Source organism: Macaca nemestrina, chromosome 6 (genome assembly GCF_043159975.1).
Source record: "Macaca nemestrina isolate mMacNem1 chromosome 6, mMacNem.hap1, whole genome shotgun sequence".
Taxonomy (NCBI): Eukaryota; Metazoa; Chordata; class Mammalia; order Primates; family Cercopithecidae; genus Macaca; species Macaca nemestrina.
This window is the reverse complement of record NC_092130.1, coordinates 61,213,561-61,238,567: the sequence shown is the minus strand read 5'-3', so window position 1 is coordinate 61,238,567 and position 25,007 is coordinate 61,213,561. Positions and strand designations below refer to the sequence as shown.

General features: G+C 39.3%; 1 long non-coding RNA gene across 3 annotated transcripts; it reads right to left on the bottom strand.

Annotated features, from left to right (window-relative positions):
* Nucleotides 1–8: 8 nt before the first annotated feature.
* Nucleotides 9–23,096, bottom strand: LOC105500023 (uncharacterized). 3 transcript variants are annotated; one of them, XR_011624751.1, is made up of 6 exons: nucleotides 21,475–23,096; nucleotides 15,703–15,809; nucleotides 6,966–7,129; nucleotides 5,102–5,161; nucleotides 768–888; nucleotides 9–254 (listed from the first exon to the last, which is right to left on the bottom strand). It is a non-coding gene; the product is annotated as an uncharacterized lncRNA (long non-coding RNA). The 3 variants fall into 3 exon arrangements; XR_011624750.1 differs by lacking the exon at nucleotides 21,475–23,096 and having other exon boundaries at nucleotides 15,703–16,338; XR_011624752.1 differs by lacking the exon at nucleotides 21,475–23,096 and having other exon boundaries at nucleotides 9–727; nucleotides 816–888; nucleotides 15,703–16,338.
* Between the last annotated feature and the right edge of the window lie 1,911 nt (nucleotides 23,097–25,007).

Below are 25,007 nucleotides of genomic sequence, written 5' to 3'. Positions count from 1 at the left end.
CCCATATGATGAACAGAATAGAAAATTCAGTTTTGCTATGAGCCATTTCCAGAATTGGAAATTCCATAGTTATATGGATGATTGCTCTGGTAGACTGGTTGGCATGTGTGATGCTGGGGCTCATTCTTTTAGCTGTCCCACAGGATGGATGTAGGCAGTGTCACATTCATTATGCTTAGGATAAAGGTTCATCCCTTTTACATAGTGGTGACAAATCTCAACAAGATTGTTCCTAGGATGTTAAGTGAGCAGTTCTTCAGCAAAAATGATGTAGGAGGAAAAAAAATGGAATTTTTTAATTTCCTTGTCTTCACAGTTTGTATTCTACATAGTACAGTAAGACAATGTTAAATTCCATTTGCACCCTTCCTTAGGCAAAAACTTTGTGGTTATCTACCTGCTGAGTGGAATGTTACTGAAGATATTTTCAAATATTGAAATAAACCTATGATTTTATTAATTTTTTTTTGTTTTAGACTAAGATTCCTTAAAATTAAAAAATTTTAAAACAGTGAAAAAAAAGTATGATGTTGGGAAAATGGAATCTTTGGATAAAAAGCAAGTTAGAACTAAACATGACATTAAAAAAAAAAAAAAAACAGGTCACAGAGAAAAAGTTGAATTTAAAAATGATACTACCAGGCCAAGCATGGGAGGTTGAGGTGGGTGGATCACGAGGTCTGCAGTTCGAGGTCATCCTGGCCAACGTGGTGAAACCCCATCTCTACTAAAAATACAAAACATGAGCTGGGCATGGTGGCACACACCTGTAGTCCAAGATACTCAGAAGGCTGAGGCAGAAGAATGAGTTGAACCTGGGAGGTGGAGGTTGCAGTGAGCCCAGATCATGCCACTGCAGTCCAGCCTGGCAACAGAGTGAGACTTCATCTGAAAAAAAAAAAAAAAAGATATCATATTTTGTAAATTCAGAAAAAATATACCTTAGTATTTGTTTGATATCTCTATAGGAAAGGTCTTTATAACCATAAAGGCAGTGCAACAAAAGCATAAACAAAAAATGTTTATTTGATTAATAAAACCATAAAACATTTGTATCCAAGACCAATGTAAACAAAATTTTAAAACACCTGATAAAATCTACTACTAAACCAGGCACCATGGCTCATGTTTATAATCCCAGCACTTTGGGAGACCAAAGTGGGATGATCGCTTGAGCCCAGGAGTTCAAGATGAGACTGGGCAACACAGCAAGATCCCATCTGTATTTTCAGTAAATTTTTTTTTAAAGATTTTTTTAAAAATCTGCTACTACACTCCCACCCATAAGGAGCAGATATATCTTTAACTTGGAAGTGGTTGCTGATATGGAGGAAGAAAAGATTTGGAGAAGTTACATCTTGAGACCATTGAACACAGACCTGATAATCAGCGAATGTGCACAGATGTGACCAAAAACCTGATTTGCAGTATCTCCTGCCTGGAGCCCCACTTTTCCTACTTTTGATCCAGCACCAAAGAGGAAAGGTTAGCACAGAAGGAGGCCTCTAGAACCCTAATCCAGCCCTGCTATTTGCATCCACTACAATTGGTCAGATGAATCCTAAGTGGTACTGATTCTTAAATGTTTTAATATTACCCTTGATTGTATAGCTATCACTCAAGAGCATTTTTAGGACCAGTAGGAAGAACCATCTCCTCCTTCTCTTTCTTCCTCCCACTTGTGCTATGATAGAACTATGTTAAAGAAGTTTACTTTTGTAATTACCCAGAGGGATGAGAATGAAAATTATTTACTGAAAATGTTTGGCATTAGGAGACTGGAATAATAATAAAATAATTATCTATTGTCAGGGGAAAACCCCACCCCTGATATTTATTGTGGATTCTTTTCTATTTCCTGAGTGTCTCGGCTGGTTTGAGAAATAAAGGGAAAGAGTGCAAGAGAGAAATTTTAAAGCTGGGTGTCCAGGGAAGACATCACGCGTTGGCAGATTCCGTGGTGCTCCCTGAGCTGTAAAACCAGCAAGTTTTTATTAGCAATTTTCAAAAGGAGAGGGAGTGCACGAATAGGGTGTGGATCACAGAGATCACATACTTCACAAGGTAATAAAATATCACAAAGCAAGTGGAGGTAGGGCGAGATCACAGGACCTCCAGATGGAGCGAAATTAAAATTGCTAATGAAGTTTCGGGCACACATTGTCATTGATAACATCTTATCAGGAGACAGGGTTTGAGAGCAGGCAACCTGTCTGACCAAAATTTATTAGGCAGGAATTTCCTCATCCTAATAGACCTGGGAGCACTACAGGAGACCAGGGCTTATTTCATCCCTTTGGCTTCGACAGTAAAAGGTGGCCGCCTTGAGGGGGCCGTCTATAGACCTACCCTCAGGGCGCATTCTCTTTCTCAGGGATATTCCTTGCTGAGAAAAAGAATTCAGTGATATTTCTCCTATTTGCTTTTGAAAGAATAGAAATATGGCTCTGTTCCGCCTGGTTCACCAGCAGTCAGAGTCCAAGGCCATCTCCCTTGTTCCCTGAACATTGTTGTTATCCTGTTCCTTTTTTCAAGGTGCCCAGTATTGTTCAAACACACATGCTCTACAAACAATTTATGCAGTTAACGCAATCATCACAGGGTCCCGAGGTGACGTTCATCCTCCTCAGCTTACGAAGATGACGGGATTAAGAGATTAAAGTCAAGACAGGCATAGGAAATCACAAGGGTATTGATTGGGGAAGTGATAAGTGTCCATGAAATCTTCACAATTTATGTTCAGAGATTGCAGTAAAGAGAGATGTAAGAAATTATAGAAGTATTAATTTGGGGAACTAATAAATGTCCATGAAATCTTCACAATTTATGTTCTTCCACTGCGGCTTTAGCCAGTCACTCTGTTCGGGCTCCCTGACTTCCCGTAACATCTATAATGCTAAATAAAACATTTGTCAATAGGGGTAAGAAATGAGGAGCGAGTGAGAGAAAAGCAAAGCTCAAAGACAACAGATGGGAAGGCACCACAAAGAGGTAATGGAAGATAGCCTCCTATTTGTCTGTGGCAACTCACACTACCTCTCATCAGGGATTCCAAAGCTGATATCAATAGTCTAGGCTTATGGATATTGTTCTGTATGTTAAACTATCTAAGGAGATAAAAATCTCAACCTTGGAATTCCTTGAGGAACATCCCCTCTTGAAATTTTGAGCCCTAGGAAGCACCTTGGTCTAACATGTCATCTGTTATCTCCTCATTCTAGCCAATAACTAAAAGTCATAAGCCCTGAATTTATCTCTCCTTTTGAATTATTCTGTTTTGAATTGAAGTGTAGACAGAAGTATAACTTCATTTAAAAGCATCCTGGCAGTTGCCTTTTGCTTTTTATCCTTAAAGCCTTGAGAGAAAATGTTGGAAAACAATTATTAGTAGATTTTGGGTTTTAATGTTCAAGTTCCATAATCAGTATACACAGAGTCAAGATCCTTGAGCAGAAAGAGGCACTTTTGCTCATCTGCTTCCTCCAGAGCAACAACCCTGTATGTGAGTTTCTATGGTAGCCTGAAAGAACCTTAAAATTAAGAACTGTCTTCCAACAACCCGCCCTTCATGTAGTGAACCTAACTATTAACAAAGAGCCTCAGAATGGTGCTAGAATTCAGTCTGAGACTAAAATATGGGGACACAAACCATCCTTATATAATTATGAAATTCTAGAACCACTGGGCTCCTCAGTGATAATCTTGTATAACCTTATACTTAAAGAAGCTAAGAACCAGATATTTTAAGTTACTAGTGAAAGATTTGACAGAAGGCAGTGGTATATAGAACCAAGCCCCCACGGTATAACAGAATGTCCTTGTATTTGGGAATTAAACACTGAAGTATTTTGGGATAATGAAGTAGCATGTCTGCAACTTATTCTTAAATGGCAAAAAGTTTGTGTGTGTGTGTGCGTGTGTGTGTGTGTGTATAGGGGGAGAGAGAGAGAGACAGATATTGCTTTGTAATAGGATGAAAACAGATGGAAAGAAATGCACAGATTAAATATGTTTTAAAGTCAAGAGATTAGCTGATGGTTTAAACATATAGGCTAAATGAAAGAGAATCATGGGAAACATAGATTTTGGACTGGAGTAACTGAGTGATAATGGTATCATCACATGAGATAGAGAAGACTGGGGTGATCAACACGTCTGGAGGAGAGGGGTGGCAAAATGGGATACCAAGAATTCTGTTTTGTTCGTGCTATGTTTAAAGTACCACATCAAGGTATCAAGTACACATTCATATATATGTGTATAGGTATGTGTATATACATATATATATATATATATATATGAGAGAGAGAGCATGGCTATATTATGAAAAAGTCAGAGATAAAAACAAAGATTTTAAATAAATGGTGGTATTATTCCATGTGATTTTGATTTTTTAAAAAACAGGCATTCAAGTGTGTCTTACAAATACCTACTGTTTGCCTGATTTCAGAAGGGGCAGCAAATAAAATGAGCCATCATTTTCCTATATATAGCCTTTACTAAAGCTGGAATAGCTCCATGAGATCTTTTCAAATCCCTTTGATTGTACTGTAAACTTTTAACAGATCTGGAACACAAAAATGACCATTGGTTCTTCTATAAACATCTGTTTTCAGAGCCGGGTGCAGCGGCGCCTGCCTGTAATCCCAGCACTTTAGGAGGCGAGGGAGGAGGGTCACTTGAGGCCAGAAGTTTGAGACTAGCCTGGGTAACTCGGCAAAACCCTGTCTCTACAAAAACCAAAAAATTAGCTGGGCATGGTGGCTCGCACCTGTGGTACCAGCTACTCGGGAGGCTGCGGCAGGAGGATTGCTTGAGCCCAGGAGGTCGAGGCTGCAATAAGCCAAGATTGCACTACTGCACTCCAGTCTGGGTGATAGAGTGAGAGCCTATCTCATAAAAGAAAAACAAGAACATCTGTTTTTAGTTTACTATTTGTGGGGGTGGGAGTTGGTGGAGAAAGGAATGGAGAACAAATGAATTAGGGGAAAATCTAGTAATTCTCAAAACAAAAGTAAATCATTGAAATAGTATATGTATGAGTTAACAGAAATGAGTCAGAATTCTAAAATAAATATCCTTTGAATTTCATCATACCAACCTAGAAATTCCTGCAGAGATGAATATGATATAGCCTTGCCACTGGCATACCCCTTTCAATCTGAAAGAGAGCAGCATTATGTTGAATTCCATGCTGTAGCAAATGGTACTATATCAAAGCCCTGGTGTTATTTCTGAAATTATAACTTTGCAATTTGTAAAGTCCTTTTACCAACACTATTTAATTTTGTACTTCCCTACAGCCTTAAGATAAAAATAAGATATGTATTATTACCTGTATCTGATAGATGAAGAAAATTACAGTCTCTGAAAAATGAAATGGCTTGTCTAAAGTAACATGGCAATCTTAAGTGAAAAGACTAAGTTTAGAAGTCAGATCTAATTCCTGGCCGACTGCTCTTTCTGTGACATCATAAAGCCTTTTTCATCCTTCCCACATTGTTGAATAGTTATTTACTAGCAGTTTCCCACATTTTATGAGATACAAAATCAAAATAACGTAGAGTAAAATGAATGGCTGACATCATGAAATTACATCAGAAATAGCTAAGATTAAAGTTTATATTTCCTGAGTCACTATTTCTTAACTAATCCATTAAATATTCACTGTTGATTCAGCTATAGATGTTTACCATTGTTTCTTTTGGCAGTAACTATGGAATACCTTGAGCTAAAACTATGGGGAAAATATGCCTGGCATTCCCAGCACTTTGGGAGGCCGAGGCGGGTGGACCACCTGGGGTCGAGAGTTCAAGACCAACCTGACCAACATGGTGAAACCCTGTCTCTACTAAAAATACAAAATAGCCAGGCGTGGTGGCACATGACTGTAATCCCAGCTTCTCGGGAGGCTGAGGCAGGAGAATCGCTTGAACCCCGGAGGCGGAGGTTGCGGTGAGCCAAGATCGTGCCATTGCACTCCAGCCTGGACAACAAGAGCGAAACTCTGTCTCAAAAAAAAAAAAAAAAAAAAAAAGAACAGAAAAAAGAAAAAGAAAAAGAAAGAATGCTTGGGCTGAGGGTGGTAGCTCATGCCTGTAATCCCAGCACTTTGGGAGGCCGAGGTAGATGGATCACCTGAGATCTGGAGTTCAAGACGAGCCTGGCCAACATGGTGAAACCCCTTCTCTACTAAAAATACAAAAATTACTTGGGTGTGCTGGCGTGCACCTGTAATCCCAGCTACTCAGGAGGCTGAGGCAGGAGAACCTCTTGAACCTGCGAGGCGGAGGTTGCAATGAGCCGAGATTGTGCCACTGCACTCCAGTCTGGGTGACAGAGTGAGACTACATCAAAAGAAAAAAAAAAGAATGCTTATAATTCCATTTCTCACTAATTTTACTATATATTTTTCCAAGTTTCCAAAGAGATAATGGTTATGTTGTACAAGCAACATACATGTTTTTACAACCTTTTTGCAGGAGGAAGTTTAAAAATTGCTAAAGCAGAAAAAAAAAAGGGGGGAAGTTTAAAGAAAAACTAAATATAGAAATAATGTTAGACTATCAGATGTTAGAATGCATGAGTAGAGTTATTGTGGCAGCCACACATGGGAAATCTTAGCTTTTACATTTTGGGACATGTTCTACACAATACCCCTATTCACTGAAAATGCCATTATATGAGCATATGATGGTTGATTGATTTTGTTTATTTTATGAGAGATGTGAGTGCAGTTTAAGTATAGCCCAAAGAATAGTAAGTTGAAATGTTTCTCTTCTAGATATCATGTTTCTCTTCTAAAATAATCTTTTTTATTAAAAAAAGCATTTATTCTTATATTCATATAATAGCTTTTGAATACAAGCTCCAAAATTAAAATTAAATATGGTAACAAGTCAGCTGCCAACAGTTAATTTTGCCCCAAGTCATATAATTACAGTCTCAATTGACTTGTTATTTACCCTTAGAAAGTCACTCTAAGCCGGCTGTGGGGATTCGTCCCTGTAGTCCCAGCTACTTGGAAGTCTGAGGCAGAAGAATCACGTGAGTCCAGAAGTTGGAAGCTGCAGTGAGCTGTGATTGTGCCACTGTACTCCAGCCTGGGCAACAGAACAATACTCTGTCTCTAAAACAAAAAAGTTACTCCTATACTAAAAACACATACAGTGACCCATAACTGTTACATAAAACAGACTAATAATTGAAGATTTAAAAGATTCATAATCTGCTATGCATATATTCAGTTAAACCAGAATTATTCTAAAACAGTATAATCCATAATGTGGAAGATCAGTAGTGTATATATAATCCAGAATAGTCCATAACCCTGAAAGAGAAATTAAGGACATGGATTTTGGTAAGATATGAATATTTGACATCCTGATAGTTCATACCTCCTTAAAAAGATGAAGGTGTATTATGAATACTAAAGATCTGACTAGATAAGAGCTAAGTTTTATATTCTGGCTCCTAACTACAATATAACTACAATATTTATTTTCTTTATTTTCTTTCCTTCCTTCCTTTCTTCCTTACTTCCTTCCTCCTTCCTTCCTTCTTTTCCTTCCTTTCTTCCTCCCTTCCTCCCTTCCTTCTTTCCTTCCTTCTTTCCTTCTTTCCCTTTCTTTCTTTCTTTCTTTCTTTCTTTCTTTCTTTCTTTCTTTCTTTCTTTCTTTCTTTCTTTCTTTCTTTCTTTCTTTCTTTGTTTCATGGAACCTTTCTCTGTCACCCAGGCTGCAGTACAGTGGTGTGATCTAGGCTTACTGCAACCTCCGGGTTCAAGTGCTTCTGCCACCTCAGCTTCCTGAGTAACTGGGATTACAGGCCCCACCACCATGCCTGGCTAATTTTTGTATTTTCAGTAGAGACAGGAATTTCACCATGTTGGCCAGGCTAGTCTCAAACTCCTGACCTCAGATGATCCACCTGCCTGGGCCTCCCGAAGTGCTGCAATCACAGGCATAAGCCACCGTGCCCAGCCATCCTAATTACAATATTTCAAATAAAAAAATTATGATAAATAATCTTAAAGAGTCTGAAATCAGTTCTGCTATAGATAATTCATAAAGGCTGCCCAGCCCATTTCTGGCTCCCAGTCTAGTTTCCTGTCCCCATACTCCAAAGTCCTCTTCCCAAGAGAGAAGTTCTTGATTCCCTGCCTGGCTCCAAGCTTTGGAAACAGTGCTGCCTTTCCTCAGGTAGGACAGCCCAAAAGTTATTTTTTTATTGTGCTTTTTCATATTTTCTGAATGTTCTATAATAAAGAATTTTAAAAATCAGTTTTTAAGAAGCAATAAAAATATTGTAAGGGATTTACATTCAATATGCTAGTGATTCAGTAATAAGTGATACGTGATGTTGTCATTTGTTGCATCCTTGTTCTGATTTCCCATAACAATTACCATATTCATAACCTAGGCCTTCCTGGTTGGAAATTGTCTTGTTCCCTCTGCCACCACAGAGGACTTAGAGCCCTTCACTGAGCCCTGCCTCCTGCCACTCTCATCCGTGGAACTGGGTCCCTGTTAACTGCTGGCTTACTTTTCCCATATTGCATGCCATAACAACACTCATGCTCAGGTTACTCCTGTTACACCTGTGTGAACCTTCCTGATAGGAACCATTTTCTGGCTCACCACTACTACCTGTTGCTGTTTTCCCTAGAGACCAAGTTCTGTAAGTCTTGAGGAGGTTGCAAACCGATGGTGGGTAGGGCATATTTAGCCCGCTAACATATTTGGTTTGCAACATTCAATGTTTGAAATGTTTACATTTGAATGTCCTTAGGCCAGACATATATTCCCCAGTTCTCCATAGTCTCTAGTACTCCCTACTGTATATCTGCCCCTTTACTGGTTTACTTACTTGCCTGGAACGTGAAGTCATTTAAGTTAGATCCTTACGGAGAGAGTCCCTCCTCTATCCCTACAGAACTTATCATCTCAGTTGGGCTCTACTTACCTAGTGCCTCAATAGAATATCTAATTCTAAGTCTCAATTTTGCCTAGTCTTTCCGGCTCCGTTGATGTCAGCAAGTCCATTGTGGGAAATAACAATACTGCCTCAGTTGCAAGAAGGAGAGCCAGGAAGATGGTAGATATTGGATGCTACTCTAGAATTACTGACTTGTTTACTACGTCCCTCCAAATTACAGCTTTACAGCTGCTCTCAGAAGAAATTAAAAAAGAAAGAAAGAAAGAAAGAAAGAAAGAAAGAAAGAAAGAAAGAAAGAAAGAAAGAAAGAAAGAAAGAAAGAAAGAAACTCACCAGAAGAGGGAAGCAAAGAACAGCCCAGATTTGCATAAACATACAAATCTGATGACGACTGAAGTAAGCATTACTGCACTTATTGATGACCTTTAGCAGCTATCACAAGGATGGATGTTCATTGCCCAACCTTTCCATATGTAGTAGGTCCCGAAAATGCACCCAGTCCCAGGCCCACATTCACTATGAATTTAATCCTTTATTCTCTACTGCATATTGAGAATTTGTTGAGTTTGAGAAAACATAGCATGTCAGTTAGGGGGAAATTTGGAGGGGGAAAGAGTCCAGATAGGGGGAAGATTGAAGGAGAATCAGAATAGAATAAGAAACAAGCAAGCAAGCATGCGTGGAAGTAAAGAGGAAGGTGGGGGCCAGGCATAGTGGCTCACAACTATAATCCCAGCATTTTGGGAGGTCTAGCGGGTAGGATTGCTTGGAACCAGGAATTCAAGACCAGCCAGGGCAACAAAGCAAGACTGTATCTCTACAGAAAGAATTTTTTTTTAATTAGCCAGGCATGGTGGAACACACATGTGGTTCCATCTACTCAGGAGGCTGAAGCAGGATGATCCCTTGAGCTCATGAGTTCCCAGGAGTTCAAGGTTACAGTGAGCTATGATCACACCACTGCACTCCAGGCTGGGTCACAAAGTGAGACCCCATCTCTGAAAAAAAAAAAAAAAGAGGAAGGGAGGAGGAAAGGCAGGGGAGCAGGAAAGCAAGTTAACAATTTATTGAGCATGTACATGTGTGTACTTGATCCTTTTATAGACATCATTTCATTTAATACTCACACCTTACTAAAGGTCACAGGGGCTCAAAACAACAAAGTTGGAATGTATGTGAAGCCAAATACGTGACTCACAAGTCCATACCCTTTTGATAACACAACAACTCTCTCAAAGGTGATTTATTTTAATCTGTGCAGCAAACTTTTACATAAGAGTTAACCAAACACTAGTTGAATGAATAGATAAATTTAACTTTGAAAACAATCCTGTGAGGTACAGTTGGCCCTCCTTATCTGTAAGTTTCACATCCACAGAGTCAACCAAACATAGATCAAAAATAGTTTTAAAATGAAAAACAATACAAATGTTAAAGACATATATATATAGAACAACTATTTACACAGCATTTACATTGTATTATGGATTATAAGTAACCTAGAGATGATTTAAAGTATACAGGACCATGTGCATAGGTTATATGCAAATACTATGCCATTTTATTTATATGAGAGACTCATTTATTTATATGAGAGACTTAAGCATCAGTGGCTTTTGGCATCCACAGGGGTCCTGGAACTAATCCTCCCCCTGATATGAGGGAAGACTGTATTGTATTTTTCATTTTCACAGATGAGGAAACTAAGGGTCACAAAAGTAAAATGTCATGCTGCCAGCCAAGGGCTCTTGCAAACATCTGCAGTATCACTGGGTGTGTATGCCACAGGCAGAAGGGTTACCCTATTCTCTGGGCATCTTGCAAAGAGGTGAGTGAGCTAAGTAGGGCCAGGGTGCAGCTGGATGCATAACAAGGCTGTGCTTAAAGAGAGGAATCCACCTTTGTTCCTCTCCCCTTTATAGGGCAAGATGAAAGTGGAATTATAAGCAAGGGACATAAAGTCTGGTCTGAGACACTAAATGGTCTGAATTTAGGTGCCAGTCATCTGGCAACACTGCTCATTAGTTCCTATGGAAAGTTGATTTTAGTCACAGTTCTGCCCACTGGAAGAAAGGGAGCAACAGGTACCAAGAGAAGTTGTTTCAGACATAGCCGCTTTCACTGGCAAAAGGAGAGGAGGCCCCAGCTTCAGCTAATTCATCCAAACAACCTAGAGAGAACTTCTACTGTCAAGATGTCTTTAATCATTCACCAAAAGTAGTGACAGAGCCAGGACTTGAATCCAGGTCTCTTTATCTCAGAATCCAGGTAGGAGCTATAAAGCTAGTCCTTCATGAGTGAAGGACAACAGCCATATCCAATAGCTATAGCAAATTTGAGGTTGTTTCACATGACTTATTTGAGATTTCAGTTGTTCAAATGGCAGGTGAGAGTCAAACAAGGAAATGGTTCCAAGAGAATGATCCATTCATAACACCCCAGACATGGCTAGGGACATGAAGAGGAAGAACTGGGAGGAAAAGGGTACCTCAGAGATTAACAAAGGAATCACTCAATTTTCTTATTTATTTATTTACTTACTTTATTTTTACTTTAAGTTCTGGGATACCTGTGCTAAACGTGCAGGTTGGTTACATAGGTATACATGTGCCGTGGTGGTTTGCTGCACCTATCAACCTGTCATCTAGGTTTTATGTCCCCCATGCATTAGGTATTTGTCCTAATGGTCTCCCTCCCCTTTCCCCTCACTCCCTGACAGGCTCCAGTGTGTTATATTCCCCTCCCTGTGTCCATGTGTTCTCATTGTTCAACTCCCATTTATGAGTGAGAACATGTGGTGTTTGGTTTTCTGTTGCTGTGTTAGTTTGCTGAGGATGATGGTTTCCAGCTTCATCCATGTCCCTGCAAAGGACATGAACTCATTCTTCTTTTATAGCTGCATAGTATTCCATGGTGTATGTGTGCCCCATTTTCTTTATCCAGTCTATCATTAATGGGCATTTGGGTTGGTTCTAAGTCTTTCCTATTGTTAACAGTGCCACAAAAAACATACGTGTGTGTGTGTCTTTATAGTAGAATGATTTATAATCCTTTGGGTATATACTCAGTAATGGTATTGCTGGGTCAAATGGTATTTCTTGATTTATAATCCTTTGGGTATATACTCAGTAATGGTATTGCTGGGTCAAATGGTATTTCTGGTTCTAGATCCTTGAGGAATTGCCACACTGTCTTCCACAGTGGTTGAACTAATTTACACTCCCACCAATAGTGTCTTCTTTTGAAAAGTGTCTATTCATATCCTTTGCCCACTTTTTGATGGAATTGTTTGTTTTTTTTCTTGTAAATTTGTTTAAGTTCCTTTTAGATTCTGGATATTAGACCTTTGTCTGATGGATAGATTGCAAAAATCTTCTCCCAGTCTGTAGGTCGTCCGTTCACTCTGATGATAGTTTATTTTGCTGAGAAGAAGCTCTTTAGTTTAATTAGATCCCATTTGTCAATTTTGGCTTTTGTTGCAATTGCTTTTAGTGTTTTAGTTATAAAGTCTCTGCCCATGCTGATGTCCTGAATGGTACTGCCTAGGTTTTCTTCTAGGGTTTTTATGGTTTTAGGTTTTATGTTTAAGTCTTTAATCCATTTAAGTTAATTTTTGTATAAGGTGTAAGGAAGGGATCCAGTTTCTCTTTTCTGCATATGGCTAGCCAGTTTTCCCAATACCATTTATTAAATAGGGAATCCTTTCCCTATTGTCAGGTTTTTGTCAGGTTTGTCAAAGATCAGATGGTTGTAGGTGTGTGGTGTTACTTCTGAGGCCTCTGTTCTGCTCCACTGGTATATATACTGTTTTAGTACCAGTACCATGCTGTTTTGGTTACTGTAGCCTTGTAGTATAGTTTGAAGTCAGGTAGTGTGATGCCTCCAGCTTTCTTCTTTTTGCTTAGGTTTGTCTTGGCTATATGGGCTCTTTTTCGGTTCCATATGAAATTTAAAGTAGTTTTTTCTAGTTCTGTGAAGAAAGTCAGTGGTAGCTTCATGGGAATAACATTGAATCTATCAATTACTTTGGGCAGGATGGCCATTTTCACAATATTGATTCTTCCTATCCATGAGCATGGAATGTTTTTCCATTTGTGTCCTCTCTTATTTCCTTGAGCAGTGGTTTGTAGTTCTCCTTGAGGAGGTCCTTCACATCCCTTGTAAGTTGTATTCCTTATTTCCTTTGCAGCAATTGTGAATGGGGTTCATTCATGATATGACTCTCTGTTTGTCTATTATCGGAGTATACGAATGCCTGTGATTTTTGCACATTGATTTTGTATCCTGAGACTTTGCTGAAGTTGTTTATCAGCTTAAGGAGTTTTGAGGCTGAGATGATGGGGTTTTCTAAATATACAATCATGTCATCTGCAGACAGAGACAATTTGACTTCCTCTCTTCCTATTTGAATACCATTTATTTCTTTCTCTGACTTGACTACCCTGACCAGAACTTGCAATACTATGTTGAATAGGAGAGGTGAGAGAGGGCATCCTTGTCTTGTGACGGTTTTCAAATGCTTCCAGCTTTTGCCTATTCAGTATGATATTAGCTATGGGTTTTCATAAACAGCTCTTATTATTTTGAGATATGTTCCATCGATACCTAGTTTATTGAGAGTTTTAGCATGAAAGGGTGTTGAATTTTACCTAAGGCCTTTTCTGTATCTATTGTGATAATCATGTGGATTTTGTCATTGGTTCTCTTTATGTGATGGATTATGTTTATTGATTTGCATATGTTGAACCAACCTTGTATTTTAGGGATGAAGACGACTTGATTGTGGTGGATAAGCTTTGTGGTGTGCTGCTGTATTTGGTTTGCCAGTATTTTATTGAGGATTTTTGCATTTACACTCATCAGGGATATTGGCCTGAAATGTTGCTTTTTTGTTGTGTCTCTGCCAGGTTTTGGAACCAGGATGATGCTGGCCTCATAAAATTAGTTAGGGAGGACTTCATCTTTTTCTATTGTTTGGAATAGTTTCAGAAGGAATTGCACCAGCTCCTCTTTGTACCTCTGGTGGAATTTGGCTGTGAATCCGTCTGGTCCTGGGCTTTTTTTGGTGAGTAAGCTATTAATTACTGCCTCAATTTCAGCATTTATTATTGTTCTATTCTGGGATTCAACTTCTTCCTGATTTAGGAAATCACTCGATTTTCAACCTTTTCAGTTAAACTCATTGTTTGAATTAAAAGACAACTTTGTAAATAACTGTACTCACTGTTCTTCACCAAAAGTCTCTTTATGAAGAAAATTTCTGTATAAACAAATATAAGAGCTCAAAGAGCGTTTCTACTCTACAACACTTGGCTCTCTCTCACTCATTTATGTCATTTTTGCTTTTAAAATAAAGTTGACTGTATATAAGAAGTCTTATTGTGAATATGCTTGTAAATACGTATTCCATAAATTTTTTAATTTCCAATACTTTTGCAAATACCTATCCTGTATATATCTATCTCATATATATGTATATATATATATTCTTTTTTTCTTTTTTTTGAGACGGAGTCCCTCTCTGTCACCCAGGCTGGAGTGCAGTGGTGTCATCTCAGCTCACTGAAACATCCGCCTCCCAGGTTCAAGCGATTCTCCTGCCTTAGCCTCCCTAATATGTGGGATTACAGGCACCTGCCACCATGCCCAGCTAATTTTTGTATTTTTTGTAGAGACAGGGTTTCATCATGTTAGGCAGGCTGGTCTTGAACTCCTGATCTCAGGTGATCTGCCTGCCTCGGCCTCCCAAAGTGCTGAGATTTCAGGTGTGAGCCACCGCACCTGGCCTTCAATTAATTTTGAAATCATAATTGAGCTCTTAAATACAGATTTCTTTATATTAGGCTCACAGAGTTCTATGACTATTATAATAGTGATTTACTTCTGTATAGATTTGGAGCAAAGACTTGCATTGTTTTTTTCTTTGAAAGGTTGAGAGCTGTTTTGTTATGTCATGTGAAGAGCTGTTCTTACTAAACTGGTACTGATCTAAGAAATCTCCTGTTTTTATTCCTTTCTATCCCAAAATTGAACCAAAGATGACAGGAAATCAAGTTTTTTCAATTCATTTGTTTATTCACAAACAGCTCATTTGATGAAGTCATATTACCTCCTTTTTGCATGAGATCAAAATCAGGGCCTTAGCATTCATTTATTCCTACATTTGCTCCTTGGAGGCACGGATCTGTGGATCAAATGACACATTGCTAGTGTTTATGAATCACAAAGGCCACTTAAAAACAGAACATTCACCCTGTAGGTAGATTTATTTTTTCTCTCCCTTCTTGTCTTCTATTTTCTCACCGCTTCCTTTCTTGCTTTCTTTCATTTTTTTCTTCTTTTAGCTGTACACACTATAACTCATAAACAAAACTAATATTAATACAATTATGTTTTATGATAACTGGAAATAACTGAGTATTAAAATATGATCATGAGAAAGTAAAGTTTTTCTTCCTAGATTTGTACTATATTTTACTGTCTAGATATATCTTATTATATTGCTAATGTAATATTATGCTTTGAATATTATAGTTTTTACAAGACCATTTGTATATGTGTAGTTTTTACAAGACCATTTCTTGGTACTTGGGATCAGTAGGTTAGTGAGTAGGGGGTGTGACTTACATGGTGTTTCCCCAGAAGCATGTACTGAGACAAGAATTTGAATATAGGTAGTTTACTTGGGAATTGAGTCCCAGAAGCACCAGTAGAGGAATAGAGCAGTGATCCAGGGAAGGGAAAAAAGAAAACCGATAATGTTACCTTCATCAAGCAGATTATAGTTGTGGACAGTTGAGGCTCAATTCTGTTGGATAACTCTGGCAGACGGGTAGAAGTTGTAGCTGAGTGATCCCACTGAGAGCCATGGTCTCCATGAGGGAGAAGAGAGATACAGATATGGAATGAGGGAGAATAAGAAAGACCCTGTGGCATGTGAATGCAATTATTGATATTTGTATGAACTCAACATTTTTTAAAAGCGTGTATGTGAATGTGTGTGTATGCATACACTTACATGTGCACAGAGCATAACTAGTGGGAGATTCAGGGTTTTGTCAACATTTGGATTAAAGTTTTAAAGGAAGGCGCCTATCTCTGAAGGAAACAAGGTAAATGGTAGTGACCTGAAACAATGAGAAATCCCCAAAGGGGAAAGCTACAGGTAAAAAGTTTTCTCCTCCTTTTTGGACAATATACTTTAAGAGGTCTTCTCTGCACTGAAGAGGAAATACTTTGCATTTTTATTTAATGAGGAGATCACTTAAGAAGTAATTTTATTTTCTTTTTTCTTCTTTTTATTTTAATACCACTATACTAATGAGGAAGAAATCACTTTTTTCTTAATCAGTTCAAGAAAGTAGGGTAACATTTGCCATAAAATAAAGTTGTCTTCACTTTTATAAAATAAACATAAATTTGCAAACTTAATATTTGATTTTTTTTTAAAGTGGGTTGTGGGAAGAGGGGGTGTAGCATTAAGTGAAAGATTCAGGCCAGGTGCAATGGCCCACACCTGCAATCCCAGTGCTCTGAGAGGCCAAAACAGAAGGATCACTTGAAGCTAGGAGTTCAAGACCAGCCTGGACAAAACAGCAAGACCCATCTCTACAAAAAATAAATTCGCCGGGCATGGTGGTATGCACCTATAATCCTAACTACTTGGGAGGCTGAGGCAGCAAGATCACTTGAGTCCAGGAGTTCAGCTATGATCTATGATTGCACCACTGCACCCCAGCCTGAGTGACAGAGTGAGTCCACATCTGTTAATAAATCAATCAATTAATTAATTAAAAGATTCGGGTCAGGCATGGTGACTCATGCCTATAATCCCAGCACTTTGGGAGGCTGAGGTGGGTGGATCACCTGAGGTCAGGAGTTTGAGACCAGCCTGACCAACATGGTGAAATCCTGTCTCTACTAAAATTACAAAAATTTGCTGGGCATGGTGGTGTGCGCCTGTAATTCCAGCTCCTCAGGAGGCTGAGGCAGGAGAATCACTTGAACCCAGAAGACAGAGGTTGCAGTGAGCCGAGATGGTGACACTGCAGTCCAGCCTGGGCAAGAGAGCAAGACTCCATCTCAAAAAAAAAAAGAAAGATTTGATTCTTTTTTTAAAAAAAACACAGTGTGGATATCTGATTCCAATAGTGGCAGACAAAGTGATATAGTTGACTGTGTCCCCCAAATTTCATGTGTTGAAAACTTAACTCCCAATGCAATAGTGTTGGGAGGTGGGGCCTCATGAGGTTGTCAAAAGACGCTAGAGAAAATTATCTCTAAATATGTTGAGTTTACTTGGGCATAGAAATAAGGATTATAATCTGGAATGCATGACATGGCAAATCACCAGTGCATTCAGTGAAGAAAGGGTAAGGAGAGCCTTTACTAGAAAAAAGATTTACATACGCTGCTTAGAAATGGCTCATTGGTCATAGAGTTTCTAAGCCAGAGTTGCTGTTAGTTCATTGATAGAAATGCCATTACTGGGCAAATGTTTTTCCAGGAATAGCTTAACTTAATCACTGCAGCCTTAAAGAATGTCTTGTGACAAATCTTTTTTTTTTTTTTTTTTGAGATGGAGTCTCACTCTGTCACCCAGGCTGGAGTACAGTAGCGCGCTCTCAGCTCACTGCAACCTTCACCTCCCAGGTTCAAGCACATCTCTTGCCAAAGCCTCCTGAGTAGCTAGGATTACAGGCGCATGCCACCACACCTGGCTAATTTTTGCATTTTTAGTAGAGACGGGGTTTCACCGTGTTGGCCAGGCTGGTCTCAAACTCCTGACCTCAAGTGATCAGCCCGCCTCAGCCTCCCAAAGTGCTGGGATTATAGGCATGAGCCACAGTTCCCGGCGGTCTTGTGATAAATCTTATCAAACGATGTATGAAAGAAGTGAAAGGAGTTTTAGAAAGTTCTTGGAAACAGTTGTTATCTCAGATATGTAAGCATGAGCCTCCTCTCCTTCAGGACTTGCTGTCCCTATTTTGCCCTGTGGGGATACAGAGCTAAACCATATCAATCCACCCCAGCCTCTCCCAAATCTCATGTCATTCTCACATTTCAACACACAATCATGCCTTCCCAAAAGTCCCCAAAATAAAAAAAAAAAATTTAAATAAAAAAAAAAAAGAGGCCGGGCGCGGTGGCTCAAGCCTGTAATCCCAGCACTTTGGGAGGCCGAGATGGGCGGATCACGAGGTCAGGAGATCGAGACCATCCTGGCTAACACGGTGAAACCCCATCTCTACTAAGAAATACAAAAAATAGCCGGGCGAGGTGGCAGCGCCTGTAGTCCCAGCTACTCGGGAGGCTGAGGCCGGAGAATGGCGTGAACCCGGGAGGCGGAGCTTGCAGTGAGCTGAGACCCGGCCACTGCACTCCAGCCCGGGCTACAGAGCGAGACTCCGTCTCAAAAAAAAAAAAAAAAAAAAAAAAAAAAGAAAATCATTGCCAGTCCCTTGGGCAGATGATATAACTCATACAAATACTTGTATAGCAGAAGCATATTCTGAGTATTCAAAATTGAATCACAGACTCAGAGGTAAAAAGATACAGCCTCAGAAAATGTGGCATACCTAAAATATCCGTGAATCTTCTTACTCATTTAAATAAACTAAATTTGAATATCAAATTCACTGACTTTTCCTACTTCTATGATGTGAGACAGGAAGCATCCTTCAAGATTTATACTTTTAAAAAAATAAATGACTACTATATGCTATTTTTCAACAGGACGAATGTTACAGGAAATGAGCATACAAAATAAGAAACAGAAAGTGGAGGCGGTTAGCAATGGCTTTAATTTAGCTCCTTACTTTCATACAGACAAAAACACCTGCTGAGAGCTTCAAATACTATGCATGTGCTGAGGATTCTCAAATTTACAACTTCTGAAAAAATCTTTTCTCTGACACCTCCATGTCCTCCTGTTCATTCTTCAGATCTCAGCCTAAAAAAGGTCAATTCCCAGAGAATCCCTTTCCTGAGATCCAAGACTAGGTCAGTTTTAAGACAGGGGTTTTCAATCCTTTTGACCTTGATCCACCATAGGGAATATATTTCATATCATGATCTGGTGCACATACATGCAAATATGCATTCTTAGACGATTATGTCTATCTGCCAGTCACTATTATAAAGCATTAGGGATACAAAGTGAATAAACGTATAAAAACTTAGTTTTAATGGAGTTTACATTCTAGTAATCCTAATTCTGCCTTTGCCTTCCTTAAAACTATTCTCAATCCTGCAGCCAAAGTGATCCTATTAAAACATAAATCAGATGTCACTTTTTTGCTCAATGCCATCCAATGACTTCCCATCTCAGAGTCAAAACCAAGGCCCTACCTACTACAAAACACATAGCCTTACATGATTTGCCCTGCCAACCCTGACTCACCCTCTTTCCCCGTCACCTGCTAGTCCTCCCCATGCACTCCCCTTCAGTCATGTTGGCCTTGCTTCTCTTCAGACTGGCCAGCCACACTCAGGGCCTTTGCACCAACTATTCCTTTTGCCTGGAATGTTCCTCCTCCAAGTATCCATATGGCTAACTCCCTCAATTCTTTAAGATCTTTAACCACAAGGTGCTTTCCCAAATAAGTCTCCTCTGGCTACCCTTTTTAAAATGTTAATCCCCACCCTTCACATTTTATATACTCTTCTTCCTTGTTCTTTTGTTTTTCAGTTTCTTGTCATCTTATAATATATTCTATGCTTTATTAATTTATCTTGTTTATTGTCTATCTTTCCTCTTGAAAGCATACTCTATAAGCCCCTGGATTTATATGTTTATTCACTGACAATGTAAATGGAAATCAAAGCTTCACAAAAGAATACTTATCCTTATTATCTGTGATTTACTAGGACTTTTTATTATTTATTTTGTTAAAAATACTGGTCTTAAGCCACTAGATAGATTTCATGACCCACTCATAGATCATGATCCACAGTTTAAATTACACTGCCTTAATGAAAGCTTTCATTGTATCTGATAAATTTGTTTCATAGCACATCACAACTCTGTGTGTGTGTGTGTGTGTTTATTGCCTGCCCTACTGTGGGTCCTATGAGGGGCTGAAAAGTCAGGGCTGCCTTACTCACTGCTGTTTCCAGCACCTAGCATAGTACCATAACAAGTCCATGTCATGTGCACACAGAAGTTAAAAGGGAGCAGAAACTGTAAGCGGAAGTCAGCCACCAGGAAGACAATGAACAGAAACACAGAGGGAAGTAGAAACCAACCCATGAAAGAGAGACACAGAGCTGTACTTCCAGTTCTCAGCCCATAAGTTTTTTTACCCCTGTTCTTTTAGACTGAGTTTTTGTTTTTTGGAACTAATGCTACATTAGTAGCAGATGAATTAAACATCTTGATCAATCAGAGCAAACAATCCAAAAACTTCAGTAAAATAAATATCAATAGTTTCTAAATTTTAGGAAAGTGATATTGGGTAAATGGAAGGATTAATTTTGTAGTCTGGAGACGGGGAAGACAGAAAACCATGTTTGCTTCTGTAGCCTGCATGTCCCTCTACCACCTAGCCAACTGGCTTTGCTCTGCGGCTTAGCTCTGCCACACAGAAGGGCTCTTGCCTGGCCCCTCACCCTATAGAAGGAAGGATAATCTACACTGTTTTAGGAAGATGCTTTCAAAGGTAAATGGAACTCATCGGAGTGATCTCTCTCTCGGTGTCCTCTCTTTTAGGAGGCTTAGGTAAAATAGGTCTGATCCTCACTCAGGGAAGTGTCTAGGTTAGTAATCCAGGCCAGCTCAAGTTTAGGTATTTGGACTTGCTCTTTTCCACTCTAGCACATTTCTCTCTACCTCATTTTGTATAAGAATTACAGGCCAGGCACGGTGGCTCACGCTTGTAATCCCAGTTCTTTGGGAGGTCGAGGCAGGCGGATCACAAGGTCAGGAGTTCGACCAGCCTGGCCAATACCCTGTTTCTACTAAAAATCCAAAAATTAGCTGGGTGTGGTGGTGGGTGCCTGTAGTCCCAGCTACTCGGGAGGCTGAGGCAGGAGAATCGCTTGAACCCAGGAGGCAGAGGTTGCAGTGAGCTGAGATGGCGCCACTGTACTCCAGCGTGGGTAATTGAGTGAGACTCTGTCTCAAAAAAAAAAAAAAATTGTATAATCTGAGATTCAAATTTGACCATTTAGATGGTCCAATCTAACTCACTACATTCTATATAGGAGATAGGAGACAAAACCTCAGACAGAAATAGTGTTCCTATGAATATGTTGTTTTTTGTTTCTCATATATATATATAAATATATATATATATGAAACCACACACACATATAATATATATTTTTGGTATTATTTTACATTCATTAATTATTTTACTTTCATAAATTTCCTTAGTAGTGACAGACTTATCCATAAAGCTAACAAATGTTAAGCTTCAGTGCTTCACATTGCTTGGGCCCCTTCTAAGAAATGAAACTAATTTTGTCTATTATTTTGAAGAGGGCCTCTCAAACTGCATAATCTTCACGCTCCATAAAGTTTGGATCTAACTATACCTTCACGAATGTTATCGGTTGTATTGGCTGAGTAGGGTTAAAGGTTTCAGGAACTCAGGTTTGACCAGCAGCGCTAGCTCTCATAAGGAAAAAAAGAGACAGTATAATAATAATATAATAATAATATATAGGCCAACAACAGAGAAGTCCAGTCCTTTAATGCTTACTATATCTAAGAACCTTCAAATCTGCAAGGCTATGTCTTTCTTTCTGAAAGCAAAAATTGGGGTATAATGTAGGGTTGCTATTTATCCCATCTATTACAAACTTTTGGTGGCAGGATAAAAAAAAAAAATCCTTGCCTTTCTCAGGAATGGAACTGTTCTGTTCACTAAGTTTCCTTCTGACCACAGCATCTCCAAAGCCTCTGCAGCATATGTGCAGTGAGCAGCCCAGAAGAAGGCTGAGTACAGTGTATGAGACTGCATCAATGCATATAAATTGACTTGAATGATAATTCCAGAGTCATTACAAGCTTCGTCTTTTTTTCAGTCAGTAAAGCTTAAACAGTGAGTTCTTACGTGGTCTTACTATCATGAGACAGCAGCAGAGCTGCCCTCAGGCTCAACACAGAGTCACCCAAGGAACCAGCAGCCTCTTGGAATCATCGAATATCAAATGGACCTTTCCTGCACATACTCAACCTTCCAAAGTAGTGTTAGATACCGGCAAGAAACACATAGTAGACCCAGGATGCACCACAGGACTTTATATTTATCTCTGGCCGTCTTTAGCCTGAACATTAAGGTTAAAACAAGTATGTTGGCTGGGTGCAGTGGCTCACGCCTGTAATCCCAGCACTTTGGGAGGCCGAGGCGGGTGGATCACCTGAGGTCAGGAGTTCGAGACTAGCCTGGCATGGTGAAACCTCATCTCTACTAAAAATATAAAAATTAGCCAGGCGTGGTGGTGGGTGCCTGTAATCCCAGCTACTCAGGAGGCTGAGGCAGGAGAATTGCTTGAACCTGGGAGGCAGAGGTTGCGGTGAGCTGAGATTGCATCACTGCACTCCAGCCTGGGCAACAGAGTGAGACTCTGTCTCAAAAATAATAATAATAATAATAATAAAGAAACCAATGTGTCAGGCACTCTGCTACATACTTTTGCTTATATTAATGCATTTAATATCATTCTTGCCATTTGTGAAAAGCCTAATATTATCTTGTTTTCCAGGCTATGACAGTGCTTTATAGCCTAAGAAATGTTCACATTTACTTGCATTCTTATAGACAAAATTATTCAGCTTTCTATGGTGAAATTGCAATTATCTGTGATGGTTGGGCATTTGAGTGTTTTATATACAACATTTGAGTTAATATTTTTTAAACGTAGACTATAGTATATAATATTAAAATTATACTTAACTGATGCCTGTAATCCTAGCACTGAGGCTGAGGTGGGAAGATCCCTTGAACCCAGGAGTTTGAGACCAGCCTGGCCAACATAGTGAGACCTTACCTCTACAAAAAAAAAAAAATTAAAAATTAGCATGGCAGCATGTTCCTGTGGTCCCAGCTACTCGGGAAGCTGAGGTATTAATAGGAGGATGGCTTGAGCCCAGGAGGTCAAGGCTGCAGTGAGCTGTGATCACTCCACTGCACTCCAGCCTGGGCAACAAAGAAAGATTCTGTCTCAAAAAAAAAAAATATATATATATATATATACACACACAGACACACACACACACACAAACATATACATATATATAATATGTTTAAATCTTTGATTCAGAAAACTTTTGAGGTTCTTGTCCAATCTTGGTCATTATTATAAATTCTACTATAGGCTGGGCATGGTGGCTCACACCTGTAATCCCAGCACGCTGGGAGACAGAGGTGGGCAGACCACTTGAGGTCAGGAGTTCGAGACCAGCCCTACTATAGGCCAGGCATGGTGGCTCACGCTTGTAATCCTAGTACTTTGGGAGGCTGAGGCGAGCGATCACATGGTCAAGAGAACGAGACCATCCTGGCTAACATGGTGAAACCCTGCCTCTACTAAAAATACAAAAAAAAAAAAACTTAGCTGGCCACGATGGTGGCAGCCTGTCATCCCAGCTACTTGGGAGGCTGAGGCAGGAGAATGGCATGAACCCGGGAGGTGGAGCTTGCAGTGCCTCCAGCCTGGGCGACAGAACAAGACTCTGTCTCAAAAAAAAAAAAAAATTACAGAAAACTGATTTGAATGCAAACTAATTTCATGATTATCTTGTAATATTAAATGCAGAAAAAATAGTTATTTGGATAATCTGATAGTTTGGATGAGAGATAAATAAAAGTGTATTATAATGGTCAATTCTCCTAATTAACAAGATATTAAAATACATATTTTTAATAGTGTGTTTATTTTTATTGTGATAAAATATATATAACATAAAATTTGCTATCTTAACTATTCTTAGATGTACAATTCAGTAGTGTTAAGTCCATTTACACTGCTGTGCAACCAATACATTATCCATCTCCAGAACTTTTTTATCTTCCCAAGCTGAAATTCAGTATCCATTAAACACTAACTTCCCATTCCCCCTTCTCACAGTCCCTGGAAACCACCATTCTACTTTCTGTCTTTGTGAATTTGACTACTTTAGGTACCTCATATAAGTGGCATCATACAGTATTTGACTTTGTGAATAGCTCATTTCACTTAGCATAAATGTCTTCAAAGTTCATCCATGTTGTAGCACGTGTCAGCATTTCCTTCCTTTTTAAGGCTGAATAATATTCCATTTTCTGTAATACCACATTTTGTTTATCCATTCATCTGTTCATGGACATTTTGAATTGCTTCCATCTTTTGGCTATTGTGAATAATGCTGTATGAATGTGGTTGTACAAATAGCTGTTTGAGTCCTTGCTTTCAATTATTTTGTGTGTATACCCAGAGGTGAAATTGCTGGGTCATGTGGTAATTAATTTTTAATTTCAAGAGGAAACACCATACTGTTTTCAACAATAGATGCAGCATTTTACATTCTCGCCAGCCATGCACAAGGGTTCCAATTTCTCCACATCCTAGCCAACACTTGTTTTCTTTTATTTCTTCCTTTTTTTTTTTTTTTTTTTTTTTTGAGACGGAGTCTCGCTCTGTCGCCCAGCCCAGGCTGGAGTGCAGTGGCGCGATCTCGGCTCACTGCAAGCTCCGCCTCCCGGGTTCACGCCATTCTCCTGCCTCAGCCTCCCGAGTAGCTGGGACTACAGGCGCCCACAACCGCGCCCGGCTAATTTTTTGTATTTTTAGTAGAGACGGGGTTTCACCGTGGTCTCGATCTCCTGACCTTGTGATCCGCCCGCCTCGGCCTCCCAAAGTGCTGGGATTACAGGCGTGAGCCACCGCGCCCGGCCCTTTTTTTTTTTATAATAGCCATCCTAATGGGCATGAAGTGGTATCTCAATGTGGTTTTGATTTGCATTCCTCTAATGACTTATGATGTTGATTATCTTTTTATGTGCTTATTGACCATTTGCATATCTTCTTTGAAGAAATTTCTATTCAAGTTGTTTTTCAGTTAAGTTTTTAATAGGCATTCTCTT